Source organism: Sciurus carolinensis, chromosome X, assembly GCF_902686445.1.
Source record: "Sciurus carolinensis chromosome X, mSciCar1.2, whole genome shotgun sequence".
NCBI lineage: Eukaryota > Metazoa > Chordata > Mammalia > Rodentia > Sciuridae > Sciurus > Sciurus carolinensis.
Genome location: NC_062232.1, coordinates 113,640,084 through 113,650,185, shown reverse-complemented (window position 1 = coordinate 113,650,185; position 10,102 = coordinate 113,640,084). Strand labels below are relative to the sequence as shown.

Here is a 10,102-nt window from a genome sequence, read left to right as displayed (position 1 = left end):
TTATTTTATTCATTTATTTCTATGTGGTGCTGAGAATCGAACCCAGTGCCTCACACATGCCAGGCAAGCGCTCTACCACTGAGCCACACCCCAGTCCCTAAAAAAATAATCTTTAAAAAAAATACAAGTTAGTACACCATGGGGGTAGCTCAGTGGTAGAGTGCTTGCCTAGAATACAAAGCCTCAGGCCTAATTTCCAGCACTGCAAAAAACAGTGTAGTTAAAATTGATCTCATTATCTTCTATCCATCCTTCAGAAGAAAAGCCCAATACACTGGAGCCAATAAGTTGTTGTTTGTGGTGCTGGGGATTGAACTCAGGCCCTTGGCACATGCCACATAAGTGCTCCACAAGTCCAGCCTTTGAAATTGTCCATATGTCATGTATTTGTCAAAGTATACTAGATGAATCCAAAGATTTTTGTTTTCCTTTTACTTATACCCATCTTATTCAAGAAAAAGAAATCTTCTTGTTTCACTGTGGGTCTCTTTATCCTGAGTGATTTATCCAATGCTGTCTTCCAAACCAACATAACATTTCTTCACAGCAAAACACACCCATCTAGACAGAGAAGACATGAATAAATGGGAGAGCAGAAGAGGGAGACTTAATCTAACATGGAAGCTAGAAAACATTACCCTGAAAAAAATAGGATTAATCCTGATTGTACATAAATGGTCATAGAAGTTTTATTGGTTATAGCTGTAAACCATAAACAGCACAAATGTCTATTATTTGGTTAACAGATAAGCAAACTATGGTGTAGCTATACAATGGAATGCTGCTGAGTAGTAAAAGGGAACAGAGTACGGATACATACAAAAGCATACAGGAGGGCATATAGCTGAGTTGGTAGAGTGCTTGCCTCACAAGCACAAGGCCCTGGGTTCAATCCCAGCACCGCCAAAAAACAACAACAACAACAACAACAACAAAAAAAAAAGGAGCCTCAAAGTAATTGTACTGAGTCAAAGAAGCCAGACCAAAAATACATGGTATGTTAATCCATTTACATAAGACTCCAGGAAGTGCAAATTAATCTATAGCTGCAGAAAGCAAATCAGCATTTGCCTGGATGAGGTGGGAGAGGGGAGCCCATGGAAGGGATAATGAAGGGACACCAGGAAACTTTTGGGGTGATGGATATGGTCACTATCATGATTTCGTGAATGTATATATGTCAAAGTTTATCACATTGTACACTTTAAAGAAATGTATGGTATGTTAATTACACTTCAATTAATACAGTTGAAAAGCATTTTTCATTTGGGAGCTGAAGGATGAAAAGTAGCAATTTGTGGTGCTGGAGTTGGGGAGGGGCCGGTGGGATGAGAGGGAGAACCCTCCAGGAGGAGAGCAGAGTGTGTAAAGGTCCTGAAAAGTGTAGAACATACCTCAGGAGTTCCAAAAAGTCCTGTTTGGACAGAGTTGAAAGATCAAAGGGGAAAGTCACTGGGGATAAGGTCAGAGAGGTCAGCAGGGTCAAGAACACTCAGGGCCTTACATTCATCTCTTATTTTGCAAATATTTGCTGAGCCCTTACAATGTGCCAGGAGCTAGTCTAGGTGTTTGGGCTTGTACTAGTTTCTAGGGCTGTTCAATAACAAGGTAAGGCACATTGGGTGGCTTAAACAACAGAAATTTATTGTCTCCATTATTGTCTCATGGTTCTGGAGGTCAAGATGTCAGCAGGATTCTTTTCTCCAGAGTCCCCTGTCCTTGGCATGCAGATGATTGCCTTCTCTTTGTGCCTTCACATGGTCCTCTCTCTGTGTGGCTGTCTCCTAATCTCCTCTTCATGTCAGAGCACCAGTTGGATTGGATTAGGACCCACCCACATGACCTCATTTTACCTCAATTATCTCTTTAAAGACCCTATCTCAAATATAGTCACATTCTGAGATACTAGGGGTTAGGACTTTAACATACAAATTTGAGGAGGTCCACAATTCAGGCCCAAGTTATGGTATATCTATGTAAAAAATAAGGGTGCATGGTCTTGGGGGAGCTTACATTCTAGAAGGGGGAGTCAGAAAATAAGTAGCAGAGTAAAATACATAGACTCTTAGGTGGTAAGTGCTATTTGGAAAAAAAAAGTAGGGCAGATGGTGAGTAACATTGCTTTCATGATATCCAAGGGTCAGGCAGGTGTGTGAATCTGGAGGCCAGGGAAATGCATGGACTGGAGGGACAGTCTTGGAACCAGCAATCAATAAGAGGGTAGAAGTGATGGGAATGGATGAGATCCATGCTGCCTGGCGAAACTGCTTTGTTTCTTAAGTCTGTTCGACCTCTCACTTTTTTTTTTTTTTGTACTCGGGATTGAACCCAGGGGCACTTAACCACTGAGCCACATCCCCAGCCCTTTTTTTTTTATATTTAGAGACATGGTCTTGCTGAGTTGCTTAGGACCTCACTAAGTTGCTGAGGTTGGCTTTGAACTTGCAATCCTCCTGCTTCAGCCTCCTGAGCCGCTGGGATTACAGGCGTGCGCCACCATGCCCAGCTTGACCTCTCACTTCCTACAATGACAACTTCACACTTTTCCATGCTCCTCAAAATTTCTACCACTCCTACTCATCCAAAACATGAACACACATCACCATCACCTTCCCCACTACCATCCCCATCATCAATGGATCGCCAGATCCCAACCTCTTCTGAATCTTGTCCACTATTTCCTGTCTCTTCAGTCACTCCCTCTTTACTCTCTCCAGCCTATCATCATTTATACATGGTCAAGTCTCTCACATCCTTAGAGCCATTTTCCTTGACTTCCTCTCCAGCTGTCATCCTATCTTTTCTCCCTTCATTGTTGAACTTCTCCAAAGAGTTGTCTGTTGTTTTTTTTTAATTTGGTAGATTGAACTCAGGGTGCTTATCCACTGAGCCACATCCCGAGCCCTATTTTGTATTTTATTTAGAGACAGGGTCTCACTCGTTGCTAAGTTGCTGAGGCTGGCTTTGAACTCGTGATCCTCCTGCCTCAGCCTCCTGAGCCGCTGGGATTACAGATGTGCACCACTACGCCCAGCTGAGTTGTCTATTCTTACCACCTCGATTTTTTCACTACCCCACTCATTTCTCAGTCTACCATAATTTGTATTCCACCCTCACTATTCCACTAAAATCTTTTAAGGTCAGCAGGATCTTCATGTTCCTACATCTAATGGGTTTTTTTTTTTACTCTTTTTTGCTATCTTAGGAGCATTTGTAACAGTTGACAACAAATGTTCTTTTAAAGTGACAAGTTCACTCCATTCATTTATGAAAAAAAAAATCTGCCAAATACTCAAGTCTGAGTAACTACAGTTTATCAGTTACCTTTTTTTTTTTGGTATCAGGGAGTGAACCCAGGGGCGCTCAACTACTGAACCACATCCCCAGTCCTTTGTATTTTTTTCATTTTGAGACAGGGACTTGCTAAATTGCTTAGGGCTTTGATAAGTTGATGAAGCTGGCCTCAAATTGCGATCCTCCTGCCTCAGCCTCTCGAGTCACTGAGATTATAGGCATGTGCCACCATGAGTTACTCCTCCATGTAAAAATGAACTTCAATCTATAAAAGCAGCCAGTTCAATTTGTGGCTCAGAGGTTAAGTGCCCCCAGGTTCAATCCCCGGTACCAAAACAAACAAACAAGAACAAAAACCCAGAAAGTAGAATTTTTAATTTGGATAAGTTTCTGCTGACTACAAGGTCCAGAATGTGATTGTTAGAGTGGACAGTTGGGTGGAGGGCAGGGCCACTGGAAATATGGCCAAGGGATAGAATGGCTATGGCAATCTGTAGGTTGATCATGTGGACACTGAAGTCACCCAGAATGATGGCAGCAAGGCTTGAAGTAGAGAGGAAGACCAAGGGCCAGTTGCCAAAGTCTCCAATGAATATACAAGAATGACCAGGAGTTCAATAGATAATAAAAACCAAGAGGGAAACATTAGCACAGCCCAACAGTATGGAACTCAAAGGAGGAGAAATAGTTTGAAGGTGCCATTCACCAATGTGGAGGACACCAACCCCACCTCCTAAACTATAAACCGTGGCATGTTGGGAGAATAAGTAGCCATCATTAAACATGGCTGTAAAGGAAATGGTGTTCTTAGAGGAGAATCAAATTCATAGTAAAGAGGCAGAAAAATGCTCTAAAAAGGTGTTGAAGGTACAAAGGTGTTACAGTTATGTAGTGGCCATTCTAGAAAAGTCATGCTGGAAGGTTTTGGTTACTGAAAGGAGTGGAACTTTGAGTAAGAAGAGAAGAAGCAGAGGATTGGGATGAGAAGCATACTTGCAAGATGGGAGGGCAGTTCATACGTAACTCGGGGGGCAAGGAGGTATCATACTCCCCTAGATTTAGTTCTTGATGACTAGGAGGAATAGACTCAGGCTTTCAAAATTCAGTTAAGGTTTGGAAAAAAAAGGGCATGATCTTATCATGTCCTGTGGATAATGAGAGCAAGATGGGATGATGGGAGTTGTTGATTTTGTTATTTGTTGTGAGATCACTGGATGATTTTTCAGAACAAAGGAACTATGCTTCAAAGAAGTACAAAAATGCATACTTTTTTTGTGGTGCTGAAGATGGAACCCAGGGCTTTGCACATGCTAAGCAAGTGCTGTACCACTGAGCTACATCCTTAGCCCAAATCCATACCTCTTAAGACATAGAAAATTCTTGAAACTTGGAAATGAACTTCTTCAGTTTCTAACAACCCCATTCAATTATGTAGTTTTAGGGGCTTCTATCAAAATATATAGTTACAACAAATCACTATTAAGTGCTATAAACAGGACCAAAAAAAGGCTAAGGGATTTTTGTTACAAATAAATTTGTTACCTATTTCTAAATAATCTTTTAAAAATTTTTTAGTTGTCAGTAGACTTTATGTATTTATGTGGTGCTGAGGATCAAACCTGGTGCCTCACACATGCTAGGCAAGCGCTCTACCATGGAGCCATGACTCCAGCACCACCCCTGAATAATCTTAGAGTCTTTTTTTTTGTGTGTGTGTGTGGTACTGGGGATTGACCCCAGGGGTGCTGAGCCATTGAGCCACATCCCCAGCCCTTTTTTGTATTTTATTTAGAAACAGGGTCTTGCTCAGTTTGCCTAAACTGTTGTAAGTTGCTTTGAACTTACAATCCTCCTGCCTCAGCCTCCTGAGCCACTGGGATTACAGGCTTGTGCTGCCACACCTGGCTTAATTTTAGAGTCTTAATCTGAATAAAGTCTCGTGGTTTGTCATGCTGCTTTTAGGCAATATGGTTCCGAGTGATCACTTCCACTGTGGCCAACTTCACTTAAAATGCTGCAACTCTAGCAGAAGTTTAAAGGTAAGGAAGTGGTTTGAGTTGCTGATGGTTAAATTGTCACAGTAGTTTTTTACTTGCCTATTTTCAGAACCTTGCTAATGTGACCACAAAAGAGTATCACTGGACCTGAAACTCATCTGTCCTTTACAATCACAAGGGGACAGGCAATCATGGGCACTCTAACTGCAGAGAAGATACAATTAAGCCAGCTTGAGTATCCCAGCTTAAAAGAACCACTGGCCAAAGTGTATTTTGGTGACATAATCATTTGTAATTTAGTTTTTACTGGTTAAATGTGTTTTTATTGGGGGTTTTAATTCAAAGACTAGGAGTTTGGGTGCTTGTAATCAGACTAAATTAGAATTGGCTTCTTAAATATAGTTTAGGTGAGGTTTTTTGGTTTTGTTTTTGTTTGCTGGTTTTTTTTTTGGGGGGGGGTTAGGGATTGAACTCAGGGTCCTGCTCGTGCTAGGCACATGCTCTACCAAATGTCCATCCCCAACCCTATAGTTTAGGTGTATTAAATGGTGAATTCCATGTATTTAGTAATGTCATTGATTCTGAATATATATCTGGACTCTGATATCACTCTAAATGCCAATATTAAAAATGTGTTTTGTTTGGTATGGTAGTGCACACCTGTAATCCCAGCGACTTGGGCAGCAGAGGCAGGAGGATCACAAATTCAAAGCCAGCCTCAGCAACTTAACTAGACCCTATCTCAAAACTCAAAAAAAAAAAAATAAATAAATAGGAAGAGCTGGGGATGTTGCTCAGTGGTTAAGCACCCTGGGTTTAATTCCCAGTACCAAATAAATAAATAAATAAAAATGTGTTTTGTGAAGTTATACAGAGAACCTCAACATTTATATAATCACCCCTATTTTATAAATTAAAAAAAATGAGACTATAAGAAGCAAACTAAACCAACATCATATACAGCTAGGAAGTGTCAAAGATGAGGTTCTGACCCATATCTGAATGTCTCCTATCCATGCTCTTAACCACTGCACTGTACTCCAAGGTACCTGCCTCCTGCCACACAAGTTTGGAAAAATACTTACAAATGGATTATGGGACCAGTCACTTTTGAAGTACAAAATCACGTGGGCTGAAGGGGAATATAATTACATACAAGCTACATCTTAAGTATGTGTTGCTACAGGATCTCCCTGTCACCGCTTACTCATCCCAATCAGTGAAATCATCTGTGCCTCTGTGAGGAAACACTCCCAGATGTGCTGTGGCATTCATGCTTACCTTAAAAACATGTTTTTCTGTCCCAGGTATATTAGTTCAATCTGCCTTCCAAGTTGCCCATGAAGAAAGTAGGTGAGCATGATATATCTCCATCTTGGAAGCTTAAGGAAATTTTAGTGTTGTCCTTTGGCATGTTCCCTAAAACACAAGGTGTTCCAAAAGCCTTAGTGAAATCTTAAGCTTTAAACATAAAAATTTTATTGAGCACCTACCAGATTACTAGATAGAAAATTCCAGATTAAACTGGCAGGTCTGCCATTTATATATACAACCCTCAAATACCAAAAAAAAAAAAAAAAAAAAAAAAAAAAACCCAAAAAAACTCATGTAGCTAAGTATGAAGGGTAGGATCTCAGGGAGGGAGTACAAACTGTGAAAAGGAGCCGAGTGAAAGGGTTGGGGGCAGGAAGATATTAGAAATCTACTTGGGGAACAATGTGTGATCCTCCAAACCTCAAAAAATTGCAGTGAAGTTATCAGATTTAGAAAATGCCAAGTATGTCTGGATTACTTTGGAAAATGGCAAAACTCATTGGAGTTCAATGCAGAGCAGAACCAAAATGGCAGGCGCAAATAATCTGAGAGCAGAGAGGCTCTGAAATACAAGGAGGTACAGTCTGAAAATCTTCTAGAGGGTGCTGAGATATGAGTTGGAACTGGAGGTGACCCAAGTCAGTATTTGGGCTATAACATCATTTAGACAGTATGGAATCCTCTTGATGTTTTCTTTAGAGACTTTATTTTCTTAGTATTTTTAGATTCACAGCAAAATTGAGAGAAGGTACAAAGATACCCCATTTAGTCCCATCACCAAGTACGGCCTCCTCTTGAATTTTCACAAGAAAGTTTGACTAGTCTTAGTATGTATGGAATTAGCATGTATGGAATGCTTTCCATGTTCTAGTCTTTACAAACATGCATTATTTTCTCTAACAGGCCACCCCATGAAAGGTTTTACAGATGAAGTAGCTCACCCAGTTTCCATAGCTCATGACTCCATGTTGCTTCTAGTAAACCACACTGCCTCACATGCCTCATTCCAAACAGTCACAAGGAATTCCTGACTTTTCTTTCTTTTCCCTTAATTCTGTGCCTAAGACCCTTTTCTTGTCTTGGTCAACTTTTCCTAGAATTGCAACTAGACAGCCTTGTGTAATGGTGTTTTATCCTGAAAGGTGCATAGAGTACAAGTGCCCCGGTTGCCACAACAGATGGTAAAAACCATCCTTGCTTCTGACACAGGCTCACTAAGTCATAGACCACTCCTGGCATCCCTGAGGCCACTCCCTAGTTCCTGGAGCATGGAAATTCAATAACTTTTTTGACTGGTCACCTAGTAGTTTTTGTTTAAATAATATGGGCCATGAGGTAGAGAAGATGAGAAATACAGAACAACTTCTCTGTGGTTTGACTTGGACAGGGAATCAGGGCAGGAGCAAGTCTAGTTCCAGGGCCTTGAACAGAAATTTTTGGCCAGGTCTGCCACAGACTCAATCTAGTCCAGCAACCTCAACGTACAGATGAATGGAAGAAAGGATTAGCCCGCAGTCATACACTTAGTGAGTGGAACAGGGGAAATTGGTTCCTACTTTTGCAAAAAGTACTCCAGGCAATTAAAACAATCTCTATTCTCTGCTTGGCCACGAAATGACTGCATTGATGGTTCCTGATCCTTAGTTTTCTCAACTAATGAGCTGAGGCAAAAATGAACAGGAGAGGTCTGGGCAAAGGGTACCAAAATGGAGTAGCAATGCCGAGTGTCTGAACACAGATCTGATCTTCCATACCTTTATGGATGGGTTGGCCAGGTGTCTGGATTGTTGGCACAGGAGAAGGCAGCTGAAGTGTTGGTGGCAGCCAACCTTGGTTTTGCTACCTCTTCCCTGCCACTGCCTCAGGGTAATGGGAGAACAGGCAACATTCAAAAGGCTCTTCTCAAACTAACCTCAGCTCAAAAATGGCATACCTACATAAAGCAGTAGGCTCTCACTGAGTCCTCCTCCCAAGATTTCCAGTGCCAATACCTAATGGACTCTGGGACTTTCCTAAAGTGACTAACAGACTTAATCAAAAGGGGGGCCGTTTGCTCAACAAATACTTCCTGAAGGATGGGGTGTGAATGGCAAGTGGATAAGAAGTCGTACTGTGGCTACCCCCAGTAACTCCCAGTCAAGTAGGTGAGGTAGTCGGTGAACAATTTCAAAGGTCAACTCAACATAAGCACCCATGATGTATCGGGCACAATGCAAAGGCTTGGAGATGCCAGGGTGGATGAGACTAAGTGCAGTCCTCACCACCTTGGAGACAAACAGGAAAGCAATGACAGCACAAGTATTTATGACAGAAGTCTGCTGCAGAAGCTGGGAGAACTCTGGAAAGAAGAATCTAAAGGGAGTGTTGATTGGCCAAAGCCACGTGTTAGCAAAGGATTCTTGTCCTTATTTTAGGGATGGGAAACCTGCCATAGTGTATCTTGTAATATAATTGGAGAGAAAGCAAATACACCTTAAATGATGAATGAGTAACAGATGCCCACTTTTGGAAAAGAACACCTTATAACGCACAACATGCAAGGTTTGAAGGGTGTGGAGCCCAAGGTAACCTAAAGCAAATGGGAGTCAAAAGTCACCTAAAGCAAGGAGATATGTCTGTCTGCATTTGGAAACTCAGTTATTTTCTCTGGTATCATATACTTTTTTATGCTGGATTCTCATGAGCTGTACCAGTTACATTTTCCACAACCACATATTGTATCACAAACCAGTCTGACCTGCAAGGGAAGTACAAGCTCTGGTCCTTTTGCAATGCTCTGCTGCCTAACCAGTTTGTGTTTGCAAAAGCAACCCATGGCCAGGTCAAGATGGAGATGTCCTAGTGAAGGGAGGGTGGTTATTATGTGAGGCCCTTTCCAGAATCTTTTCTGGGTCTACTTAGAGCCTGTAATCAGTGGAAAGATTTCATTTCATCAAATTGTATTAATGTCTTTTCTGGATCAGGCAGTATATTGGCAGCTACGGGCTAATTCTCAGGTATTCATAGTCTAGACAGGAAAGAAAGGAAGACATATACATGAGTACTGATTACCTAAGTCAGGAAGAATTGCAAAGCACAATAAGCAACATTCTATGGTGATAGGGCAGGAATTAATAGTTCTCATGGAAGATTCTGGAAGATTCTGGAGAAAAGTGGCATTTGCATGGGGTCTTGAAAGATATGTAGGTATTCCAAAAATAGATAAGGGCAATTACAAAGTGAGGGAATCTTTGAGCAAAGGTATCAGAGGCCTGCGCCTAAGGAATATCTACTGGTAGGCAGGTCATAGCTTGGGTGGGACAACTAGGGAGAATTCTTTGGGCTTTATACTTGTGGACCGGGACCATGGCCATTGCACCTTACTCTTCCTTTCTGAACATCATTAAAATTACATTTTGAAAAATTTATCTTTAATAATACTCCAAGAGGCCTATGGAAGTTGCTGACAATGCAACGTCCTTTCAAGGAGTATTTGGGGCAACCAACGGTGGTGAGTT

At 41.4% G+C, this 10,102-nt stretch overlaps 1 protein-coding gene across 1 annotated transcript in view; it reads right to left on the bottom strand.

Annotated features, from left to right (window-relative positions):
- Positions 1-494: 494 nt before the first annotated feature.
- Positions 495-10,102, bottom strand: part of LOC124972303 (P2R1A-PPP2R2A-interacting phosphatase regulator 1-like) — a 114,136-nt gene continuing 104,528 nt past the window's right edge. Inside the window, exons 11-12 of the mRNA XM_047536578.1 lie at positions 6,573-6,710; positions 495-561 (exon numbers count right to left, since the gene is read on the bottom strand). The gene's annotated coding sequence lies outside the window, so the exon portion shown is untranslated. The remainder of the gene's footprint in view (positions 562-6,572; positions 6,711-10,102) is intronic.